At 43.3% G+C, this 27,133-nt stretch overlaps 1 protein-coding gene across 2 annotated transcripts in view; it reads right to left on the bottom strand.

Annotated features, from left to right (window-relative positions):
• The window catches only part of LOC126473301 (6-phosphofructo-2-kinase/fructose-2,6-bisphosphatase 2), a 381,167-nt gene that overhangs the window by 302,833 nt on the left and 51,201 nt on the right, over positions 1 to 27,133 (bottom strand). The gene's annotated exons all lie outside the window — the stretch shown is intronic.

Raw genomic sequence — 27,133 nt, 5'->3', positions numbered from 1 at the left:
CAGCATATCGATAAAGTGGAGTATCGTACATTAATTCGCTTTCTCCATTTGAAGGAGAAGGACGCTGCAACAATCCATGCCGAGTTGGTGCACGTGTACGCAACAATGCACCATCGTATGCGACACCGGCTGGGTGGCGCACATTCTCCGAGTGTCTGGCCACAAAATGAAGCACCCAGAAGGAAAGGAGGAAATGAAACGTACCTCCACGGGTTGATAGGGTAAGGGAAGCTATTTCAGAGAATTACAATGTCGAGTCAAATTTAAAAAGAACTTGCCAGTATGAGCCCACGTATCAGTATGCAATCCCTCTGGCCCAGGCCCCATATACAGGCACTGGTTCGGGCGGGATGCATGTTGTCATACGGCGTTGCATCATCTCCTGAGGAAAGCTCGCCCACAACTGATACTGCTGGTCCTTGATATCCTGGACACTGCCACTGGGATGAAGTTGACGTCCGAGGTGAGCCCACACATGTTTCATCGGGGACAGACTGGGCAGTGTTTGTATATAATTTATTACGCCTCGATCGCTTACATACAGAAAAAATATCCACATTACCGGTTTCCGCAAGTAGATGCTACCTTCAGACGTGAAATCCACTAAAAGCCTTCGCGTAGATACAGAACGAGGTGACAAAAGTCATCGGACATCGATATGCACATGTACAGATGTCGGTAGTATCGCGTACGCATTGCCGGAGCTGACATTTGTACTCAGGTCATTCGTGTGAAAAGGTTTCAGACGTCATTATGGCCACACGACGGGAATTAACAGACTTTGAACGCGGAATGGTAGTTGGAGCTAGACGCATGGGACATTCCGTTTGGGAAATACTGGTAGTTAGGGAATTCAGTATTCCAAGGTCCACAGTATCAAGAATCTGCCAAGAATACCGAATTTTCTCCAAGTTTTCACACCACGGACAACACAGTGGCCGACGTTTTTCACTTAACGACCAGGAGCAGCGGCATTTGCGTAGAGTTGTCAGTGTTAACAGACAAGCAACAATGCCTGAAACACCTGAAGAAATTAATATGGGATGTACGACGAACGTATCTGTTCGGAGAGTGCGGCAAAATTTGGCGTTAACGGTCTATGGCAGCAGACGACCGAGAAACTGAACCGATAATTGACTAGAAATGGTTATGTTCGGCTAGTTGGAGACCATTTGCAGTCATTCACGGACTTTATGTTCCCAAACAACGATGGGATTTTTATGAATGACAATGCACCATGTCACCGGACCACAATTGTTCGCGACTGGTTCGAGAAACATTCTGGACAGTTCGAGCGAATGATATGGCCACCCTGATCGCCTGACAACAATCCCATCGAACATTCATGGGACACAATCGACAGGTCAGTTCGTGTACGAAATCTTCCACCGGGAACACTTTCGCAATTATGAACGGTTATAGACGCAGCATGGCTCAATATATCTGCAGGGCGATGTGGATGGCCATATCATTCGCTCGAACTGTCTAGAGTGTTCAAAGTAATCGGAAACAATTGTGGCCCGGTGACATGACATTGTCGTTTGGGAACATGAAATTCATGAATCGTTGCAAATGGTCTCCAAGTAGCCGAACATAACCATTTACAGTCAATGATAGGTTCAAGTTGAACCAGAGGACGCAGACCATTCGACGTAAACGCAGCCCACACAGTAATGGAGCCACCACCAGCTTGCACGGTGCCTTGTTGACAACTTGGGTCCATGGCTTCGTGGAGTCTGCGCCACACTCGAACCCTACCATCATCGCGCCACGGTTTTCCAGTCGTCTAGGGTCCAACCGATATGGACGCGAGCCAGGAAAGGCGCTGCCGGCGATGTTGTGCTATTAGCGTCGGTCGTCTCCCGCCACAGCCCATTAACACCAATTTTAGCAGCACTGTCCTAACGGATATGTTCGTCGTTCGTCCCACATTAATTTCTGTGGTTGTTTCACGCAGTGTTGTTTGTTAGCAGTAACGAGTCTTCGAAAACGGCGCTGTTCTCGGTCGTTAAGTGAAGGTTGTCGGCCACTGCGTTTTTAATGGTGAGAGCTAATGCCTAAAATTTGGTATTCTCGGCACATTCTTGACACTCTGGACATCGTAATATTGAATTCCGTAACTATTTCCGAAACGGAATGTCCCAAGCGTCTGGCTCCAAATTCCATTCCGCATTCTCAGTCTGTTAATTCCTGTCTTGCCGCCACAATCACGTCGGAAACCTATCCACATGAATCACCTGAGTACAAATGACAGCTTCGCCAATGCACTGCCCTTTTTTACCTTGCGTATGCGATATTACCGCCATTTGCATATGTGCATATCGCTATCCGAAGACACTTTGTCACCTCAATCCAATTGCTGGACTGTATGCACTACCATAAACAGTAAATGAAGCACTGGTTTTACATGACTACTTCATAATGTGGCCAGGGATGACAAACAGGCAATGCTTGTGGAGATCGACTTGCCAAATTAGATACCTTGATAGAAGTGTATTATGAATGAGCCAACCAGGTTTGGTGTGTATGTGGCAGAAGCAGCTCATTACCTTCTACAAAACGTAGCACAAGTCCTATCAAACTGTACGCTGTTAATTTGTGAAATCCGCAAGAAACTGAAATTTTTTTTGCGTGTATTGGTCATACATCATAGCACCGGTTGTAGCAACTAGTAGCTTGGTTAAGCATATGGTGTGTAATACACAATGGTCAAGATCATTGCGCTGAAAACAGCTTGAAGGCAGATGGTTCCGCATAAGTGTGCACAATGGCGTGGGCTAGGTTCACTGATCTCCCTCACATGTAATGTAATCTCGGCCATTATGCATCTGTTACAAGACGCACGAGCAGATGAACTACAGTCTAGACAGCAACTGAACTATATAGTTTGGTCAGAAACAGTCTGAAACGCTCGTAAGGGCGCTGCAGGGTAGACTGTGCTGAGAAATAATTGTTAAGCAAAACTTCGGTACGTTGCCCCATTTCCGATTTAATTGGCACTGAAGTTCACCAATCGGGCCATTGCGGCCTGCCAGATACAAGTATTGTCATTTGTTCCTCTAGCGTAGATAACAGCCCACGAGACTGCTCAGCCTATGGCTCGGGTTCGGTCCTTACTACCGTCCCATGTCCAATTTTTGTATCGCGCTCTTGTTCGGTTTTAGACCAAACGAAGAACTCGTCTGGCGACACTGTTTCTGGCGAGCCGCTTCAATTTCCGTGCGCAATGGCCTGAGAGCCTAACTTCAATGCTAACAACTCGAAAGCGGCGCAGTGTCTGGTATTTTTTTCTTAACAATTATTTCTCAGCACAGTCTACCCTGCAACACCATTACAAGCTTTTCGGACTGTTCCTGACCACCCCTTGTACAAGCATGTCAATAGACAACGCAGATACTTAGAAGGATTGATGAACGGTTGCTTGTAGACGCTCCATGTAACTCACGGGGGATTGTCGCAACCATGACATATTGTAGCGGCAGGATTTGCGCGCACGCCATGCGACAAGAGAACTTCGTCAGCAGTCAATCTGATGAATTTCATACAGTAACCAGGTCATATCGTTCGTCGTCAAAGTATGTTGCACATTAGAGAAACTTCCTTCTGATCCCTTTACTACAAAATGCAAAGATCTGGGGGCGTAACCTACAATGGTGAGTCTCCCTGCCTTTTTAGTACGAACAACAGCGAGCTGTTGTATTACAATGACCTGGAGGAGCCTGGAGCCGGTTATCTGTACCATGAGTTGATACGCCGTCCGAATAAATACACCGGTAACGATACTTTTTACTGAAGAGGCACCATTTAGTACAAACCGCCACACTCTACTAGGACAGATCTGTTGTTAAGAGTGTGATCTCGCCAATCAGCACCTTTTTCTCTGAACTCCTTGCTACAAGTACCACGAGTACATCGAAATAAAAGCTTCACATCGAGAAATAAAGGGATATCAAAACAGAACTTTCTTTGGAAATGTCCATTAACTATCTTTAGAAACATCTTGCTCCGGGTGTCTGCAAATGAAGCAATTCATAAAATCAATGAATCTTCAGTGCACGAAAGGAATACTTGCTATATATTAGTGCGCGCTTCTCTCGTCCCTTACATATGAACATACAGTAAGGTTGGTTTTATTGCTATTTGCAAAGTGAACATTTACAGACAATTACCTTCTCGATTTCCCACTGAAAATTATCTGTGCATTGATGCTATACCCACATAACGAACTATATTTTATCTGCCCAGACTGTTGCAAAACAGCAGAGCTTAGAAGGAGCCAAACCTGTACAGAACGCCCCAATATTAGTCGATCTACAATTTCTTACGCTGTTCGTAAAATGTGAGACGCCTTTTGGGAACTGCAGTGCCCGTGTTGTCTAGCGCCATAGCAAAATGTGCGTATAATTGTGTTTACGGAAGCGTAAAATGAAGTCGCCAGAGGACGTCCGAGGCTGGACGTGTCTCATGCATATAAAGTGAAGCTTAACAGTGTTATAATCACAGCAAGAGTGCTTCATTTGCAGAAAATTTGCTCAGCACACATCGCAGGCAGCATGCCACTGCACGCTCACAGCCCTTTCGCGCGATTTTACTCTGGAAATATAATAAACATTTTGTCTCCTCCTTTGTCATCAGAATGTCTTTTACTCTTGCAAGAGACCGAAAGAGGTTATTGTTTCGTTTGATGGAAAGCGTATGTTGATATATATAAACGTTACGTGTGATGATGTCTGAAGGGTAGTCAAAGTTAATCTATTCGATTTCTTTAGTGGTATGGATTGATCTGACACAGTCTCAATATTTCAGCTGCTTCCGAAAACGAATTACCGCACGATACTCCACATTAATAGCCTGCAACATTTCGTTGTAGAATCCTTTGCGCTGTGGTACTGTACTTTGGCGCGGGAATTTTAAAATGCATCAACACTGCAACCAAACAAAAATAGGTACATAACTTCATTTTTTCGAGGTGGTAAATAAAACCTCTGTAGTGCTTGTCTCAGATTAAAGAAGGATTATTCTCATAAAGAAGCATGAAGTAGCAAATTAGATACAGCACATTAATTTCGATTACTAATAAATTTATAAACGGTTACTGAAAGTATTTGTTGTGTTATCAGTTTGACATACGATCTTGGTTTCAGAAATATCACCGAGCGAGGCGGCGCAGTGGTACGACGCTGGCCTCACTTTCTGAGACATGGCGGTTCAGCTATCCAGATTTAGGTTTCCCCAAATCTATAATGGCGAATACAATGTTAGTTTCTTTGTAGACGACATTCATTCTGAATATACCTGTTAAAAATATTTATTGCGTTTGCAATTTCGTCATTTTGTCATTCTCGGGCATTCTGAAACCTGCCTTCAAATCCACTTAACTGAGTCGCTAAAACCCACTGTATGAAGTTAAGTTGTGACACGCTGAAACACAGTTACCAGCAGTCTAAATCGAAATACGTGTAGTGGCGTAAGTATACCCGCTCTCCCACACCACGTGTGCACGAGCGATGCCGCAACCACAACAGCAGCAATTGGCATGCATAAAAATAAAAAGCTACATCCACAACACACACCGAAACGAATCGCTCATGTCGCCAACGTGGCGGGTGGATTTCAACAGCGGTAAAATAAAAGAGATGTAAATGAATAGCGTGTGAGGTTTAGAAAGCAAAGTTATTAGTAAGTGGAGTCGATATCATATGATATGTACACAATTGAAATGTTAGAGAGGACTTTGTTAATACTGATAATATTTGCAGCCATTTACCTCAGTTGATAACTTCAACTGTTTTATCATAAAAAACCACACCGTCTACAGGCCACAAGTAGCCCATCGGGACCATCCGACCGCCGTATCATCCTCAGAGGAGGATGCGGATAGGATGGGCGTTTGGGTCAGCACACCGCTCTCCCGGTCGTAATGATGGTATTCTTGACTGAAGCCGCTACTATTCGGTCCTCAATTGGCATCACGAGGCTGAGTGCACCCCGAAAAATGGCAACAGCGCATGGCCCATCCAAGTGCCGACCACGCCCGACAGCGCTTAACTTCAGTGATCTCACGGGAACTGGTGTATGCACTGCGGCAAGGCCGTTGCCACTGTTTTATCATAAGGACAAGAAAACTTCAATCTTTTGCAACTGAAATTTATTCTTGTGTACAATACATGTTTGACCATCATGTTAGGCATCTTCAGTGGTATGCATTTTGTGTCTTGCTATTGCAACCATTTGTTGTTCTATTTGTGCTAAATGCACACAATAGCTAGAGGTTTCTTCCAGTAAATATTTCTTTGCACATAACCTATACTGTAGTATACAGTACATACTTGCACTCCCTTTATAATAAAACTAATTCGGTTTATTTTATTTGGCGACTGTTTGCTTTCAAAATACTGACAATGACAAAATGTCGATATTGCAATCATGATAATTATTTTTAGCAGCCACATTCGGAAAGATTACTTTCAGTAATTACATTAAGGACGTGAAACTAGTCCTCCGCTAAGAACTTAATTATAGCTCGACATGATAGGACAACAGTTTGTCGGCTCTTGGACAAGACAGCGTTTGGTGCGCTCGGAGCTTGTCACCGATAACTGGCCAGAGGAGGAGGGAATTCCCACGACTGCGTTGGCGGCGTGTCTGGAGAGAGGGCTGGGAAGGGAAGGACAGGGAGTAGAGTGGAGTGGAGCACGTGACTGGAAACACGCGCCTCATGGCAGACGTGCCGGCGCTCGGCGCGGACCAGGTGGTGTTCCGGGACGTGCGTGCGGCCCGCCGCGTCAACCACTCGCAGGCCGTGACCGCGAGAGCTCGTATCGGCGCTCGCTTTTCACACTTTATAATCCTCGGGACATTTACTGCGAAATCGGCTCGCGTCTCCTCCAGCCGATAGCGTCACGGTGGCGGCTAGGCGTCACATTTGTCTTCACTCTGCGTCACAGATGGAACCACAGTGTTCCGAAGAGGTGCTTAAGCTACTAGCTCACCAGTCTTAGCTACTGCCGACACTATGCCACCACACTTCTCTTGTTTCTTCTCTGCCCCGCGGCCCATACGTCAAAGAATACCACACGAGCCTCTACCAAACTTGGAAAATTTAGAGAGAAAACGTGAGCCTTACGCTCACATTTCGATAGGGAGAGCACTGTCAAAGGCAAAAACTCTAGTACGAAAGAAACGCCGAAATGTTATATTTAAGGACTAATGCGGTACCTTGTTTGCAATATCGATATGTACAACGTCAAATTGTTTTATATGGATAAGAAACTTTCATTTTCAGAAACTTGAAGTCAGCAAAGAAATCCAGGTGTAGTAGAACACAGGGTTCAACTCTAAGCCAAATTCACACAGAACTGGTGAGGCGCAGACGCCAGGCGGCGACGAGGCAGGGACGTGGTGCGGACGGGATGTAGGGATGACGGTTATCGCTGAAACAACCGGTTTCAGGTTATATCGATTTTTCCCCCGCGCCAGTTTAACCTGACTCTCAAAACCGCTCAAAATAACAGGTTTCTGAAATAACCAATTTTCGGATTTTTTATTCCTATTATTTCCGGTAATAAACATATAATTCAACAAAGATACAAAAATTCGACTCACTCAGTTCCAAGATACATAGAATCAAAATATTAAATTAAATAGGTTAATAAAATGAAATGTGATCCGTTCGCCGTTCGCTGCTTTTATCAAAAAAGTGATAAGTGGTTGAATACTACCAAAAAAAAAAAAAAAACAAACACCAGCATTCCTCTACTGATGGTTAGTTTTGGAAACTCTGTTCAAAAATCGTGTTGTAATCGGGGATCGTATCACTCACTATTTGGGCATTAAGAATAGTCAATGCTAGAGGGTGAAAGTTGAGGCGGAAGGAGCCTGTTTTCCAATTTAATTTGTCCGTTTCCAAGGACTAGAAGCACGTCAAAGCGTATTATGCTGACACAGGCAGCAGATAGCTACTCTTTATTTTTATTGTGTACTACGATTGAATTGTTAACTTTTTAATTTATTATTGTTGCCATAACTTCTTCCTTCTTCTTATTTTTTAATAGAAATCTTTCACAGCTAATGAACCATCGCACTTCTTTGTTACGTCATTTCATAAAAAAATATTTGCAGACTAGGGTTGGCGCCATTCTGCAATACAACAAACACCTGGCTACGACAGCGATAAATTACCGTATAGTCGAGGCGCGGGCAAGTCCTGCACACTGCACGTACGTGCGTACCTTAAGCCACGACACGCGACAACAGAAACATTGTCTCAGTGATGTTGTACCAATTCTTATGTCAATTGTTTGTCTCTCGTTCCTGTCGGCATTGTTATTAAATGAGCACTGATCGCTTTTCCCATTTTCAATAATAACGCAATATTTCAAATCAACTCAAATTTTACGAATAAAAATAACTCCTTTTCTAAAAAAAAGTTTATTTTCGCTGCTCTGGCTAGCTGACACTTCAGTTTTTTAATTCGGTTATTAGCAAAAAATAAAAAGTACCAGTTATAACAGAGACCAAACAAATACCCAAAAACACCGGTTATCCAGAACTATCGGCATCGGTTTTAACAGGTCGATTTTTCCCATCCCTAGCGGGATACGTGCAATGCACACTGAAGTGGTGGTGTCAGAGAGACGCAGAATTGTCGTGCAACGAATGGGTCAGAAAATGTCGTCTTCATCAGTCGAAGATAGTGATACACTAGATCTACTGAAATTCGTAAATGTTGAGCAGCGAGGAAGATAATTGCGTACATCTATTACGATTGAAAAAAAAGGAAGAATAATGGTACATTCGACGTAATAAAAGAAAGAAACACGTATCGCGACCGTTTCCAGAATTTTTACTGAAATGTCTCTGATGTGTTTCTGTATTACGATAGACAAAGGGAAGGACAGCATTCGGAAGAAAGCAACGAAAATGCATTATTTTAATAATAATTACAATTTTCCATGCGATTTTCATTTGTACGTAAGCCTAAATATTGCAGATTTTGTTAACGGTATTCAAAATATTAGGACGATTTTCCAAAATCTGAACATCATGTACACCAGGAATTCCTCGTTACAGGGCGTAGTTTCCTGACATTTGCCCTTTTAGAGAGGTATAAAATATCCCTTGACCTAGAAAACTGGATTTCAGGCACTGCCAACGCCAAGTGCAATGGATTCCTCCTCTGCAAGATGGAACCGGAGAATTTCAGGACAGCACTAGGGCAAGTGTTCCACAGGGGCTCATTCAGACTAACTGAGCACGTCTGGCTAAACATTTCACCTGACGACTCTGCTACACTAAGGGGAAGAAGTAGTCATAACATCCAGATCCAGCAACTGTGGATTTGCCAAAGCGTTATAAAGAAACAGAGGTGTACTGGGAAAAGAAATCTGACGTTAGATAACATTTTAGTTTTCTCTATTTTGCATGATAAACTTCAGCCAATAAAAAAATGCCCAGAATAAAAACCTTATTTGTCATGTGGTATGATATCCCAGTTGGAAAACAGAATTTATATAAGCAAGTACTAAGTTTGCACCTCTGTCTGGTACAACCCATCGATTGAAGATAGAAAATGTAAAGTTGACTATTCACTTTTAGTTCAATTGCGACAGGAATGTTGTTAAATTTGCCTGTATCTTCTACTGCAACTTGTGCAGATTTGTATTGAAATAAACATGATGGTCGGCCGTTGTGGCCGAGCGATTCAAGGCGCTTTAGTCTGGAACAGCGCGACCGCTACGTTAGCAGGTTCGAATCCTGCCTCGGGCATGGATGTGTGTGATGTCCTTAGGTTAGTTAGGTTTAAGTAGTTCTACGTTCTAAGGGACTGATGACCTCATATGTTAAGTCCCATAGTGCTCAGAGCCATTTGAACCAATAAACATGATGCATTTTGACCTGTATTGCACTTTCCCAACCCCAAAATAATCCTTCTATTTCTACAATAAGTTACACACAAAAATCAGAGTGTTTCAGCAGCACAACGCTGTACTTGCACAGATTCAAAGTTATTCGTCCAGAAAAATAAAAAAAATGCTATTTTTCCAGAGATACCATAAATAATTCTGTGATAACTGTTACAAAAATATGCAAAATAGCGCTTCACCTCATACACACCGCCGGCCGGTGTGGCCGTGCGGTTCTAGGCGCGTCAGTCTGGAACCGCGTGACCGCTACGGTCGCAGGTTCGAATCCTGCCTCGGGCATGGATGTGTGTGATGTCCTTAGGTTAGTTAGGTTTAAGTAGTTCTAATTTCTAGGGGACTGATGACCTCCGATGTTAAGTCCCATAGTGCTCAGAGCCATTTGAACCATTTTTTTCATACACACCGGCTGCGTTAAGAAAGCCCAAATCGGTCAGCATAAAACATCCAGAACATAGGTTACTAAAGTAATATCAATAGGAAGATGCCATTCCACAATCATTGCTCAGTGGAACACACGCCATTTGCAATTCAAGAAAAAAGAGACCTTCTAAAAGCTGGATACTACTGGATAGTGTGAGTGCTGTAATGTTTTCGACTTCAGTCTCTGTTGATACAGAATGAAAACCCTGCTATCGTCACAGCTTGTGAAAAGCAACAGTATGCATCAATCACCATAAATTACGCAATAAAGCAAAAAGCGCTGAAAAAGATCGTAATTTGCAGCCCGCCCAGGACGGAAAAAACATGGTAAGACTTATTATTAAATACATATCTAAATGTCTTAAGTGTGCGCTTCATTGTTTCATTAACAGTGTGGTTTTTTTCTGTCTTTTTTTCTATTTTTCCCTCGTTAGTGATAGACCAAACATTTGTTTTAAACTTATGCGTTTATTCAGTTGCCTTTCCTGATAAGTTCTAACATATACTATTTTTGCATAGACCTGAGTAGCATGCACATTTAGAACAGAACATGCTTACATGTCATATCTTGAAACCATACTAGACACGTAACAACAAACAGTACGGGCGCTAATGCTCCAAATATTGTGCACCTTAAAAACTCAATAAAGTAAATAAATAAAACCACCAAACGTTGTTAACAACCAAGACCGCTGATATTGTAGCCATATTGGAAGTGATGCCAGTAAAGGAAATTCGCGTTTGAAGAGTCTGCTTTTCACGGTTTGATCGTTGCCCAATGAAATTTTTTCGAAGCACCATGTGCCACAAATAGCAATAACAGGCTATCCTCTGCCATTCAGGCTGCGGTAAAAGATTGGAACTTGTCATTTTCAACATAGCAATGCTCCCATCCACAAAGCGAACGCACTGGTGAAGAGTTTTGAGAAAATGATTATTAAAGAAATCGAATGGCTGGCCCACAACCTTATCTCAGACTGATTGAGCATATCGGGGACAAGTTACAGCAGCGCAGAAGAGCCAGATAGTCGCAAAAAAGCTACAGACTTGATCGGCACGTTCCAGAAGATACGGGGGATAATTGCAACACATGTGAATCTCAATTAACAAGTAAGTGCAGAGTCTACTGAGTGCGTAGAAACTGTGACAGCGCCTAAGAATGACCCTGCCACACACTAAAACCAGATAAACAATAACCGTAGAACAAGCAGCCATTAGACGCATTATGGAGAGAGTAGTAATTATTTCTGTATTGCAATTATATTTCATTTCAGTCGACTAATCCTTTGTTGTATGCGCAAATGACGTGTTACAATTGTAACTTGACAGTCGACATGATGTTACACGCATAGAGGAAAAAATCTTGAGAAATGCTACAGCCAGGCATTTCAAATATTTGTTTTTATTGCATGTACGTATTTGATGTTATAATTTCCTACATGCGATTGTTGGTCTCAATAATTATTGGAAAAGGAATATATTGGCCATTTAAATAATGGGCGCATAATAAAAACCGATTTTGTTGCAGTAAATTTGTTTTAGGATAGGTTCCGCCTTGAACAGACATAACTTTTTCTTCTTTTCCTCCTAGGCATGTTTCGCTGAACTTACAGCGTTGTTAGGAGTTTCTTTATTTTATTTCATTCAAATAACTAGAAAATAGCTTTTTTCTATCTGTACATATGAAAATTTCAGTTTTTAGGTGAAGTATTAACAAAATTTGGAAACACATTTTTTTATATGCCTTATTAACAGATGCTATGGTTTTTGTGGCTGCTGTGATTAAATTATTTTATTCTCTGTGAAAGATTGCTTATCTATTAGTCAACTACTCATTGTGGGAAAGTTGAAGTCAAAATATTGCTGGGCTGGAAGTGCAGATCGGAAAGCAGGCTTGAATCACCTGGAGACAGCAACTTTAAGTTTCCACCTGTGTGGCAGGATGCATAAGCCTAGGAACAACTCAATCGTCTCAGTGTAGAATTACGGCCTGGAGTTAATCTCGCTTCTTCGGTCTACGATACAGCGCTATCATTAGAACCACAAGCTGCTCTGGTTCCTTATCCCATCATACTCTCGAAGATATATAAGCAAACAGATCAATAAATTGCTCGTAACCGACTACTTTAGCAGGTGATACGAGCTTATGCACGATTTCCATGTAGCGCATGTGGACAGTGTAAGCTCTCTTACATTTCCTACGCTGTATCTATTCATAATAAAATCATATAATAAAAGAATTTATTACACTCGGGCAACAACTGGAACATCTCGTATGCTCTCCGCCTTCCATCGTAGCTAGGAATTACGTTCGTAAATTTTTAAGTAAATTGTCAATGCAATAATTCAATGATTAACTTCAATCTGAAATAACATTAAGTCAAACAGGATGGAACGTACAGGGCTATTACAAATGATTGAAGCGATTTCATAAATTCACTGTAGCTCCATTCATTGACATATGGTCACGACACACTACAGATACGTAGAAAAACTCAAAGTTTTGTTCGGCTGAAGCCGCACTTCAGGTTTCTGCCGCCAAAGCGCTCGAGAGCGCAGTGAGACAAAATGGCGACAGGAGCCGAGAAAGCGTATGTCGTGCTTGAATAGCACTCACATCAGTCAGTCATAACAGTGCAACGACACTTCAAGACGAAGTTCAACAAAGATCCACCAACTGCTAACTCCATTCGGCGATAGTATGCGCAGTTTAAAGCTTCTGGATGCCTCTGTAAGGGGAAATCAACGGGTCGGTCTGCAGTGAGCGAAGAAACGGTTGAACGCGTGCGGGCAAGTTTCACGCGTAGCCCCGCGGAAGTCGACGAATAAAGCAAGCAGGGAGCTAAACGTACCACAGCCGACGGTTTGGAAAATCTTACGGAAAAGGCTACAGCAGAAGCCTTACCGTTTACAATTGCTACAAGCCCTGACACCCGATGACAAAGTGAAACTCTTTGAATTATCGGCGCGGTTGCAACAGCTCATGGAAGAGGAAGCGTTCAGTGCGAAACTTGTTTTCAGTGATGAAGCAACATTTTTTCTTAATGGTGAAGTGAACAGACACAATGTGCGAATCTGGGCGGTAGAGAATCCTCACGCATTCGTGCAACAAATTCGCAATTCACCAAAAGTTTACGTGTTTTGTGCAATCTCACGGTTCAAAGTTTACGGCCCCTTTTTCTTCTGCGAAAAAAACGTTACAGGACACGTGTATCTGGACATGCTGGAAAATTGGCTCATGCCACAACTGGAGACAGACAGCGCCGACTTCATCTTTCAACAGGATGGTGCTCCACTGCACTTCCATCATGATGTTCGGCATTTCTTAAACAGGAGATTGGAAAACCGGTGGATCGGTCGTGGTGGAGATCATGATCAGCAATTCATGTCATGGCCTCCACGCTCTCCCGACTTAACCCCATGCGATTTCTTTCTGTGGGGTTATGTGAAAGGTTCAGTGTTTAAACCTCCTCTACCAAGAAACGTGCCAGAACTGCGAGCTCGCATCAACGATGCTTTCGAACTCATTGATGGGGACATGCTGCGCCGAGTGCGGGAGGAACTTGATTATCGGCTTGATGTCGGCCAAATCACTAAAGGGGCACATATCGAATGCTTAAAAAAACTTTTTGAGTTTTTGTATGAGTGTGCAAAGCATTGTGAAAATATCTCAAATAATAAAGTTATTGTAGAGCTGTGAAATCGCTTCAATCATTTGTAATAACCCTGTACATACCTCCTTACTTTTTTGTCTTCCCTTCCATAGTGGAAGACGGTAAGTATTAATTTGACGCCTTTAGAGAGAGCATGTAATGAGCATTCTGTTCCACCACTAGAGAAAAGCACACATAAATAGTCGATAGCTGCCATTCTAGTAATAAACAGAAATAAGTGCAACTGACAGATATGAATTAAGAATTATTACGTCTATGATACATTTTTGGTCGATCCTTCGAGAAAAAATAAAAACGGAAAAGTATACTGAATATTTCATAAATTATTACTATTAGTATTATCATCATCACTATTAGACGCGACTGGACCCTTTTCGATCACGCAAAGCTACTACGTTTCAGTTTTCGGAGATTCCGCGCAGCTGTCATTTTTTCTACATGGATTCTTTTTCTTCCTTCAGTCCACTTTGTTCCTGGTCTGGTGGTGACTTCAGTCTCTAGCAGTACTTCCCATTTCGTTATATTTTGTCTGTGTAGGTTTCTGTTGAAACATTGCGATGGACTTACATAAGCCTTTCCCACTTAAAGTTATGTTTCTAGATCCTGTGTCAACTCCGCAGTCCAATTTACTTTTTATGAAAGCTGCTCCATACTTTATGGCCTTTGCTGGGGCGCACGGTTCGAAATTTTCAACTGCAAGTGTGGATATTACACAACATGTATAATACGTTAAAAGAGTGAAATCAATAACAGTGTCAGCCGTCATGTTGTTAGTTTTCAAAATGATGCTAGAGCACTGCGACAATAGACCACATGAAAGATTTTCTGAAACGAAATTTTTAAAATGAGGAGCGCTTACGAAATCACTTCAGGTAAGATATGTAACTATCGCAAAGAAAGGGTCCGCAATTACTATCAGTCATGTCTCGCCTTTTCTTGTCGAGCACGAACACTAAAAACGGCTACTTGACCGATTTGGATAACAACAGAACAAGGAAAGATGTGCGTACATAAATGTCATTATCGGTGTGACGGCTTAAGTGTGTCACTGGGAACTGATAACAAAGGATATATCAAACACATGCTTATAACGGAACGCATCTCTTCCTCTTAAGTGGCGAAAGGTCGGGCTACTCTACACTGAAATTGATATTATGTGTTAATGAAAGTTATTTTACGCCAGAAATTTGTAATAAACCTTAACATAGGCAGTCAAACTAGATATCTTTCATTTTTTTCGGTGTTTCAGCTTTTTAATGTAATGTCATAATTTGACGTCATTCTACGAACGCCGCAATGCGTTCATTATCTATTACACAAAGGCACGAAGAATCCATACACGGTCATTCGGTTATCTAAGCTCAGTAGCTAAGTGAACAAGAGTTGTCATTAAAATAACCTAGACATCAAATGTCGTTCTGCTTTCTAGCATCTGTAAGTGCTACACTGATGTAAAAGTGCTTAAAGCCGTCTTCACATGAGATGAGCCAGGTAACGTTGAAGTGGACACGGACAGGACATCCGACCTTACGAGAGAGAGCGCCATCGGCACACGGGACGAGTTGGTTAAAGTGATTTGCGTTCTCAGCGCTCTCCACCGGCCGTTGTCGGCTTTGTTTGGCTCGCAAACTACACAGGTTCTTTATGAAAATGGACGCCTTTAAAACAGCTGCGTTAACGCCATTAGCAATTGCTGAAGAAGAGCAGAGAAAATCGCGAAGAAGAGTCTTGACTCTTCAAAGGCCTGAACAGCGAATTCCTGGTAGAGAAACACTACATAGTCCTGCTCTGAGATACATACTAGCAGAGGTTATACGTTAACTCAACAGAATTTTCTTCCCAGTGTCGGTTTTAAATTAAATGTACTTGAGGTATAGCGCCTAATGCCGGTTTGTGCCTGTATAATATCTGTATTGACTGACAGCAATCTGAAATAACATACTTCATCACACAGATTTAAAACTCTCAGATTCGTAATTTCATTCGAATGGAAGAGGAAATTTTTTCGAAACTGCTCACCATCACTGAGAAAGATGTTCATTACTGGAACGATACAAACATGAGCCAGCCTACAAAACAAGAGACAGGTATGTATATTTTACAGAAAGTTTCGTAACAGCCGCTGGAGAAACATTCCAGTCGTTGGCCTTTGCAACACAAATTGCAACAAATATATTATTTATGATAAATAAGATCGACTTTTGAGATACTACTTCTATTGAATGAATAAGTAAGATACACAATATTTTAGGAAACGAAAGATGAATACTGTGGCACTGTACTTCTTTCCAAAGTGCGTCTTTTCGCCGGCCGCGGTGGTCTCGCGGTTCTAGGCGCTCAGTCCGGAACCGCGCGGCTGCTACGGTCGCAGGTTCGAATCCTGCCTCGGGCATGGATGTGTGTGATGTCCTTAGGTTAATTAGGTTTAAGTAGTTCTAAGTTCTAGGGGACTGATGACCACAGATGTTAAGTCCCATAGTGCTCAGAGCCATTTGAACCATTTTTTTGCGTCTTTTCAGGAGTGCATTCGGTCCTGGCTTCATTTTTATAGATGACAATGAGCGACCGCATCGATCAACGCAAGTGGATGCGGCGATATTCAGCGAATGGACTGATCTGCCTGTTCACCCGAGTTAAATCCTATCGAACGATTGCAGGATGCGATGAGGAGACAAATTGCAGCACGTCCATACGCACCAGTGACCCTAAAGCAGCAGTCAACCGAGCTGGCGAACTAGTAGATGGCCCTATCACAATATCTACTTACCAACCTTGTGACAAGCGTGGAAGCACATTGCGTAGCATACACTGCCGTCCTTGGAGATCTAGCACCTCGCTAAGATCCATGTACCGCCTTTTGTAATGCCCAGTGGACCATCATCAATCGCGGTGTAATTACTGTCTTTGAATAAAAGTGTCATTTGTGTTTGTCAGATTGCGTTTTTCTTTCAGTTACCTTCCGTCTGTTCGTCTCATTGCGTATTTCTTTCAGTTACTTATCTAATATGCTGTAGCAGTTCTATGTATGATCTAAGACTCATGGAGATATGTTACTTGGCAGTCATACACTAATACACTACGCAAAAGATACCTTCGTCCTTGAGTATTTATCTTTTCATATACAGGGTGGTCCATTGATTGTGACAGGGCCAAATATCTCCCGAAATAAGCGTCAAACGAAAAAACTACAAAGAGCGAAACTTGTCTAGCTTGAAGGGGGAAACCAGATGGCGCTATGATTGGCCCGCTAGATGGCGCTGCCATAGGTCAAACGAATATCAACTGCGTTTTTTTTTTAAACAAGAACCCCCTTTTTTATTACATATTGGTGTAGTACGTAAGGAAATATGAATGTTTTAGTTGGACTACTTTTTTCGCTTTGTGATAGATGGCGCTGTAATAGTCACAAACACATGGTTCACAATTTTAGACGAACAGTTGCTAACAGGTAGGTTTTTTTAAATTAAAATACAGAACGTAGGTACACTTGAACATTTTATTTCGGTTGTTCCAATGTGATACATGTATCTTTGTGAACGTATCATTTCTGCGAACGCATGCTGTTATAGCGTGCTTACCTGTAAATACCACATTATTGCAATAAATACTCAAAATGATGTCCGTCAACCTCAATGCATTTGGCAATACGTGTAACGACATTCCTCTCAACAGCGAGTAGTTCGCCTTCCGTAATGTTCGCACATGCATTAACAATACGCTGACGCATGTTGTCAGGCGTTGTCGGTGGATCACGATAGCAAATATCCTTCAACTTTCCCGACAGAAAGAAAGCCGGGGAAGTCAGATCCGGTGAGCGTGCGGGCCTTGGTATGGTGCTTCGACGACCAATCCACATGTCATGAAATATGCTATTCAATACAGCTTCAACCGCACGCGATCTATGTGCCGGACATCCATCATGTTGGAAGTACATCGCCATTCTGTCATGCAGTGGAACATCTTGTAGTAACATCGGTAGAACATTACGTAGGAAATCATCATACATTGCACCATTTAGATTGCCATCGATAAAATGGGGGCCAATTATCCGTCCTCCCATAATGCCGCACCATACATTAACCCGCCAAGGTTGCTGATGATCCACTTGTCGCAGCCATCGTGGATATTCCGTTGCCCAATAGTGCATATTATGTTGGTTTACGTTACCGCCGTTGGTGAATGACGCTTCGTCACTAAATTGAACGCGTGCAAAAAATCTGTCATCGTCCCGTAATTTCTCTTGTGCCCAGTGGCAGAATTGTACACGACGTTCAAAGCCGTCGCCATGCATTGCCTGGTGCATAGAAATATGGTACGGGTGCAATCGATGTTGATGTAGCATTCTCAACACCGGCGTTTTTGAGATTCCCTATTCTCTCGCAATTTGGCTGCTACTGATGTGCGGATTAGCCGCGACAGCAGCTAAAACACCTACTTGGGCATCATCATTTGTTGCAGGTCGTGGTTGACGTTACACGTGTGGCTGAACACTTCCTATTTCCTTAAATAACGTAACTATTAGGCGAACGGTCCCGACACTAGGATGATGTCGTTCAGGATACCGAGCAGCATACATAGCACACGCCCGTTGGGCATTTTGTTCACTATAGCCATTACATCAACACGATATCGACCTTTTCCGCAATTGGTAAACGGTCCATTTTAACACGGGTAATGTATCACGAAGCAAATATCGTCCGCACTGGCGGAGTGTTACGTGATACCACGTACTTATACGTTTGTGACTATTACAGCTCCATCTATCACAAAGCGAAAAAAGTGGTCCAAATAAAACATTCATATTTCTTAACGTACTACACGAATATGTAATAAAAAAAATAGGGGTTCCTATTTAAAAAAAGACTCAGTTGACCTATGGCAGCGCCATGTAGCGGGCCAACCATAGCGCCATCTGGTTTCCCCCTTCAAGCTAGACGAGTTTCGCTCTTTGTAGTTTTTTCGTTTGATGCTTATTTCGTGAGATATTTGGCCCTGTCACTATCAATGGACCACCCTGTATACTTTAACCTGATAGTCCCTGTCTGCATTTTTATATGCTCCCTATTTCGCCTATCATGTTATTTTGCTGCCCAAACAGCAGAACTACTAGTGGTACTGTCTCTCCTAAGTCAATTGTTATATTTATTAATGCCAGCGGAAACGTATTTGTCTGTAATTTCTATCTGTGTAATAGCTTTCTAGTCAATGCACTGGAAGAAAGATTCAAGACCGAGAGGAGAAGGAAGACCTACACTGCAATACTCTAGACAAATCAGAGATGATGTAGATGCAGGCCCGTTAGATGAAATGAAGTGGGTGACGGGGAGGAAAGGCGAGTGGAGAAGAAGACTGCTGGCAACCAAGCTTCGCATTGAGAATTAATAAGAGTAATTTCTGGTCGAAACTTTTAGAGATACTGGGGTTGTGCTTCCTGTTTCGCTGTTTGGCGACAACAGTATGGTCACCACGGAGACTTATTATCATTCGTAAGAAATGACCGAAGAACTATGTACGCTGCGTTGTGATATGGAAGCGCACAGTAAGCAATTGTCTTGGAAACTATCAAACACATGAGTAACAACTGCCCGGGTGGGGCAGATGACGACTTCCCAGGTAAAGTTCGTGGGTCAGGATTGCGTCATGCTGTCCTGTCAGGCATTCTTTCACGGTTAATCACGGGTAGAAGGTTGGTTAGAGGGGGTACCAACACTAGAAGTAAAATGAGCGTTTCCCAAAACGCGCGGGTACCACGACTACAACCCTACGAGGATGCAGATGTATTTGTGAACTCGGCAGCAACGATTATTTTGTGTTAAAACATGGTCATTTTCGCTTACGGTTGTGAAAATCTATTTTATTTATTGCGATTAAAGTTGCAAGTATTTCTCATTTTCAGGTAGAAATCTGAACTGCCCTGTTTTGTTTGCAGGAAGGAAGAATGCTTATACAATTACGGAAAGCTGCCAAAAAGCGATATGAAGGCAGTGTGATTCTATCCACGCTGGATTTTGCTGAATTGAATGTCTGTTAATTCAGTTACAGATTGTTGAGCGTGACCAATACCAAACATAAAACCTTTAAAAACCTTTACTATTACCATGGACTTTAAGAAAGCTTTATGTTATTACTATGGTCAATTTCGCCTATTATTCACATTTTCCTATAGCTTTAAGCAATATTGGAGCAGATGACAAGCTACTTGTACTAAAACTAGCTATCTCAAGACGAATATAATGGCTCCAAACCGGCCATGGCAATCAAACAAAAGGTTTTAAAAATGTCTGTCACAAGCTGCGGTGTGAAGGATGCACTAGGGCTTTCTATCCATTGGAATCTTCGCCAACGGTCAGAGCTTTAACGTGCCGAACAGGTGAAGGCGAAACTGCCTGACGGATTAAAACTGTGTGCCGGACCGAGACTCACATCTGAAACATTTGCTTTTAGGGGGCAAATGCTCTACCAACTGAGTTATCGCGGCACTCCTGGAGCTTTTGCATTGACAGCATGTGTGACTGTTGTGATATTCAGACGAGCCTCACTGTAAAGAGTGCCCTAACAGAAGTTTCCCTGGTCGTATCAGGAATCTACATGATGCATCGGAAGAAGCGCTTCTCTGAATTCAGTCTTACGAAATCGTGTGTAGTCTGGGCTGTTGAATGTTTGGACATAGTGTAAACGATAACTGTTTACAACGTCAAATAGTGGTGTAGGCGAGCAATTTGATACAGCAGACTTGCTGTCTATGAAGCCAGGAAACAATCTCAAATTGGCCAACAAAAGCTACTTAAGCAACGCTGTCTGCGTGGCGCAAGAGACTTTCAATATCCTCTCGCTCTCTTACGCTACCGGCGTAGTGGCTGTTTCTTTGCGTTATTAATTTAAACTCTCCCCTGGGGTAACAAAACAAAAAGACTTTTGTACATATTATGGAAAAACTAATTTACAATTCGATTTAAACTTATCCCTTGCAAGCACAGTAGTTTCGTAGTAAGAAGGCCAAACAAAATGATTTAGTCGTTAATTTTATGCTGTTAAAATATACAATATTTTGAGGTAAAATTTACACAAACGTCAATTTTACACTTTACAAGTGCAAGAAGAGGGGTTTTTAATATTTAGGGACGATTTTGGTCAAAAATCTCACGCAGTGTGCACGAGCTGTAGCTTAGGTGTCTTTTGTAGACCATTTTGAGGCAGTTTCCTGCTTTCATTGACCACAAGTGTCCCATATCAATTCGTTCGTCTCGAGTTCACCTACACCATTGTGGTACGTTGTAATCATTTATAGTTTACAACTTGTGTAGTGTAAACAGTTGAACTTGTGTATTTTTGGTTAACTATGTATGACGATGTTGCTCTTCAATTGATGCATACGATGGTGATAAAATAACCTGCGACGGTTCCGGGTTCGAACGCCGGGCCGACACACAATTATACCTGCTACGAAGTTTCAGAATGGCGCACACCCTGCAGCAGAATAACAATTCACTCTTGAAACAATACCCTAGGCTGTGGCTAAGCCATATCTCTGCAATATCCCTTCTTCAAGGAGTGATAGTTCTGCAAGGCAGGCAGGGTAAGCTCTGTAAAGTCCGGCAGACTGGAGAGAGGTACTGACAGAAGTAAAGGGCGGTCGTGAGTCGTACCTGGATAGCCCAGAGCATTTGCCCGTGAGAGGCACGTGTTCGAGTGTCGGTCCGGAACACAGTTTTAATCTGCCACGAAGTTTCAAATCAGCACACACTCCGCTGCAGAGTGAAAAATCATTCCAAGTTACAGTGATTAACGGAAGTTTAACATATGCAGATACGATTGCGGATACGAGACTTGTGGCTGCGGTGCGGATAGCACTTGTTTCATCCGCGCAGACCTCTATCAACGACTGACGCAACGATGATGCTTGTGGCGAGGGAAGAGTCCTTCGCTGAACTGGCACGCCCCTGAAGACGGCACAGTCCCTGCCCGCTGTCCACGACAGACGCCCTCGAGTGCTTAGCTGCCTAAGTGGTGGCGAAGGGCGGCAGAACCAGTTCGCGCCGGCTGCAGCCCCCGCCAGCTTGTTACGCCTGCAGAAATACGACGCCCGTGGCGCTGCTTCGTGGGCGTCGTCTCCGCGGGACACGTCCTGTGGCGTCGCGCCTCGCTTCTGCGTCCGAGTGTCGAAATGCGACGCCGCGCCGGGTCGCACTGCGCTGCGTACGCTATAACCTGCAGTGACGGCTGTCACGCATCGGACGAGAAGATAAGTGTGTACGAGGGGTAGTCGGAAAGTTGTAACTATCAAAATCAAGTGAAATCACGACCCTTGGTGATGGTCTTAGTCCATCTCTACAAATTCACTCCTAATTGCGACAAATTTTTTCCCAACGATCGACGGCCTGGTGGTTACTTTTGTTGTCTAAGTCTGCATTTTGGGTTTGCAGGAAACACTTCACCTAGAAAATCACCTCATCGTGATTTTGGAAATACCTGCTACGCAATGACTTCTTCACTCAAGAAGAGCGGAAGAGGTCACTGCGTGAAATGTCAGGAAGATACGAGAAGGAGAGGCAAAATACGACTACTCAAAGAAGCACCATACACCATATGTGACTGTTCTATGCAGGATGGAGGAGCAAAAGCACTCCTCTCTCCCCTGCCCCCCCCTCCCCCCCCCCCCCGTCCCGTCCCCCTGTCGACAGCTTCCCGTTACCTTATCACAACATTTCGGTAATGAAATGAAATGATCGTATGGCATTTATTGGCCGGAATATCCCCTTTCGGGGTTCGACCGCCATGCTGCAAGTCTGTTTACTTGACGACACTGCGGCAACTTGCGTGTCAATGATGATGAAAGATACACATCACCCATTCCCCTGCTGGGAATCGAACCAGGGCCCCCTTGCGTGGTAGGCAGTAACGCTACTACTGACCTACGGTGGCGGACATTTCAGTTTTATGCCCTTGTGGTGGTTTGACCAGGGGAACATTGAGAAGCAGCCAACGAAGGGCAGAGCAGAGAAGGTTTTTTTCTAACTCAAAGGTTTAAATACAAAAGCGCAAATTGAAGTACGGGGCAGCACAGGACTTCCGCCTTCACCGCGAAGTGTCCGGGAGACAGTTCCTTCGCGAACGCCACACATGCTCCCGAGAGGTGGTGTCTCAGATTGACGATAATGAAGGTGAAGGTCTTGAAAACACAGTTACGAAGAAATTACGCCTCCAACTGACGGTTCTGCAAAGTTCGACATTTCCTCATTGATGAGGAAATGTCAAATTCTCCGAGGTTGTGAAGAACAACAAAAGAAAATGAAGAAACATTATGTATTTAGCTTATACAACATTCCATTGTGCAGCGTGAAGAAAGGGAAAAGGAAAGACTAGCTGAATGTAAAAAGACTGAAGACTCCAAATCTGCCATTTCTTCGTGTTGTTGTACCAAGAAACTAAAAATATGCCAGCAAGAAGTCAACATTTCATCCGAGGTGCAATATTTGAAGTGATTTCGCAAACTGAGACATGTATCCTACCAATTCACAGTCCTCTAGCTCAAGAACTATACACGACAATTGCTTCATATCCATCGTAATCGTCGGAAGTCAGCGGTACATCTTTGACACTTCTTCAGAACTCAGTGGACGTCCCCTACAGTACAGCTGCCGAATCTTAAGCCCAGCTCATGAATAGTAACAACAATTTCCCTAATTAATTTTCCAAAGCAGAATATACGTAACTCTTGTTAATGTCTTTACTTTGTAAGAAACTTCAGTACAACTCATCTCAAGGACACAGCGAGTTTTTCTTCACTGCCAACTCGTTTTTGGGCGTTACTGCCTTCACAAAATATGGATTTTTCAGACAAGCTCTTGAATCTCGTGGAACTGTCTCCGTTCTAAACGGAACTAGTTCAAATGGCTCTGAGCACTATGAACTTCTGAGGTCATCAGTCTCCTATAACTTAGGACTACTTAAACGTAACTAACCTAAGGACATCACACACATCCATGCCCAAGGCAGGATTCAAACTTGCGACCGTAGCGGTCGCGCGGTTCCAGACTGAAGCGCTTAGAACCGCTCGGCCACACCAGCCGGCCAAACGGAACTAGTCAGTGACCCGTTTATTACAAAATTCTTGATGTCAAAGCGAATTCGCCATGAGCATTTCTCCTGTTTAAGTAACGGCTTTTCCATTCTGACTTGTTCCGTAATATCTCTTTTGTTCCTGTATCCGCTTTTCCATTCTAACGTGTTCCCTATTGAAGAGTCAACATGTCAGCATGTCCTTTTCCTCACAAGAATCAGACTCTGAACTAAGATCCAGCCCCAACTTCACACGGAAAGTCAGCGCATTGGGTCAACAAGGAAAGGCTGCTTAACAAGGCTAAACTGCCTCCAATATGCGGATACACTGTGTCGCAGAGTACTTCCTTCGTCGCGCTGCTCCGCCCTTCGTCGTCTGCATTTCAGTGTGGGCCTGGCTTTTATCTCCGACGAGCATAATCTGTTACCACCACAAACGGCAGTCTTTCCCTCCCCCCTCCCCCAAAAAAGAATTTAGTATCACCTTCGCTGACGATAGTCAGATCTTCCTGTTTCTCGGTGGTGGTGGTGAATCCCATGTTTCCATTGCTTGCTTTGTCCCTTTGTCTCATGGTCATACATCTATAACCGGCAAACGTCCATCGCATCTGGACTGGCCTGAAACAGCTGCAACATTTCCGCTGCTGCCTCGGTTCGGTGGGGTTTTAGGATGGGCGTGAGCAGTCGCGGAACCAGGTGTGAGGTGGCCTCTGTCATGTTCGAAATTTCGTGCAAGATATTGAAAACTGGTCCACAACTGGTTTTCACATTTTGAACCACTGTCCCGATTGTGGTACACACCGATTCCGTACACCAGGACCTCTACTTCTCTTACGATTCCCCGTTCTCCACAGAGAGATGATCTGTCGCTTCGTTCTACATCATTCAGATTTTTTGACACAGTGAAAGTGCCTGCGCCTTCAAACATGTGTCATGTGATTGAGCACTTTTGCATACACTTCCACCAACTCAGCATGGATAGTTGCAGAATTCTTCGCCTTTAAATGCAGAAAACGAGTTACTGCACGATACTCTATCAATGGGTTGCAGCATTTTTTTAATTTTTTATTTTTCGTGGCTCCTCTAGCGACGTATTACCGTACTGTGGCGCGGGGATTACGGTGTGTACCAGGGCTGCAGACACATACAAATAAGCAATAAGCTAATTACGTAACTTTATTTTTTCGACTTGATAATTAAGATTGACATCTTTTCCGCCTCAAGTAATTTTTGACTCATCAAAGATATTTCTAATTCTCTTCACTCAAATAAACAGTATCTAGAAGCTCATGAAACGAAGACAATGCGTTTTCGCACCTTTTACGAACCAGCGGGACAGGCCATCAATGGAAACGCAGTACTGCTTAGTGTCAAAATAATAGGTCTGTATGAAACGAATTCTGTGATGCAACTCTTTCGTACGTCTGGCAAGAAATTACGAGCCAAAATCCACTGAATAGGAGGATTTTTATGCTGTAGTTGCGTCTGAGTGGAAGCTTACTCCACTCTCCTGTGACCTTACATTAGTCACGACGTTTGATGATTTTAAATTGGTGGACTTGGAGAGCACACTCAACGTCATGACAAATTTTCGTGTATGCCAACCTCTGAAAAAACCACCACAATCCATAGGTGTGATGAAAGGGTAGCTGTTCATGAAGGGCGCTCTATTATCGGCAGAGGCTGGGATTAGCGGCTAATTTGTAGCAACGACGAGAAGTAGCGCGTTTGACGCTGACTAAAGAGTGTATCCGGGCTTCTCGTCACGCCTTTAGTCTTTAATTTGAACACAGACCAGTAGCAGCTGGGGCCGTTGACTCAGGGAATCGAGCTGCCGAGTAGTGTTTTTTCACACAACAGCTCTTTTACATTGAATGTGGCGACATTGGCAACTACATGTTAATTTGGACGGTCTTTAACATAGTAAGGTTATAAGAGAAAAGTATTTGTTAAGGGTGACCCAGGGAACATCGTTTGCATTTGCAAGTGTATACGTATATTCGGGTATTCGAAGGAAGGAAGAAAGATTGTTAAAGTACCGTCGTCCATGAGGTTATTTCAGAAGGGGCACAAATATTTTGTCCGATCACCTTATACTTCCTCCGTCTCGGAGAGAAGAGGGATGGAATGGGGAAGGTAAGAAAAAAAAGGGGGGTTCATCTGTCAGGTGGTTCCTCTCATTTTGGGATTTGAGTGACCTGTCCCTCCTTTCTTCCACTTTTAATGTGACTGTTGCCAGTACTAGAATTTTACTTCATGAAGGTAACTTCATTCTAGCCATTTTTTATTTTATAATTTTATAGAGGATGCGACATAGAATCTCGCTGATCTGAATGGGGCTTTGTGAAGGAAAGCCTGCTAGAGCCGGAATGGGGATGGTCTCATTCGAAGTACAGTATGTGATCAAAAGTATCTGGACACCTGGCTGAAAATGACTTACAAGCTCATGGCGGCCTCCATCGGTAATGATGGAATAAAATATGGTGTTGGCCCACCCTTAACCTCGATGACAGCTTCCAGTTTCGCAGGCATGCGTTCAGTCAAATGCTGGTAAGTTTCTTCGGGAATGGCAGCCCACTTTTCACGGAGTGCCCCACTGAGAGGTATCGATGTTGGTCGGTGAGGCCTGGCACGAAGTCGGCGTTCCAAATTATCCCAGAGGTGTACTAAAGGATTCAGGTTAGGAGTCTGTGCAGCCCAGTCCATTGCAGGGATGTTGTTGTTGTGTAACCACTCCACGACAGGCCGTGGGTTATGAACAGGTGCTCGATCATGTTGAAAGATGCAATCGCCATCCCTGAATTGCTCTTCAACAATGGGAAGCAAGAAGGTGCTTAAAACATCAATGTAGGCCTATGCTATGATAATGTCGCGAAAAACAACAAGGGGTGCAAGTCCCCTCTAAGAAAAACACGACTACACCATAACACCACCGCCTCCGAATTATACTGTTGGCACTACACACACTGGCAGATGACGTTCACCAGGCATTCGCCATACCCACACCCTGCCGTCGGATCGCCACATTGCGTACCGTGATTCATCACTCCACAT

The sequence above is a fragment of the Schistocerca serialis genome, chromosome 4, assembly GCF_023864345.2.
Source record: "Schistocerca serialis cubense isolate TAMUIC-IGC-003099 chromosome 4, iqSchSeri2.2, whole genome shotgun sequence".
In the NCBI taxonomy this organism is placed as follows: Eukaryota; Metazoa; Arthropoda; class Insecta; order Orthoptera; family Acrididae; genus Schistocerca; species Schistocerca serialis.
The sequence above is the reverse complement of the archived record's forward strand: the minus strand, read 5'-3'. Positions and strand labels throughout refer to the sequence as shown.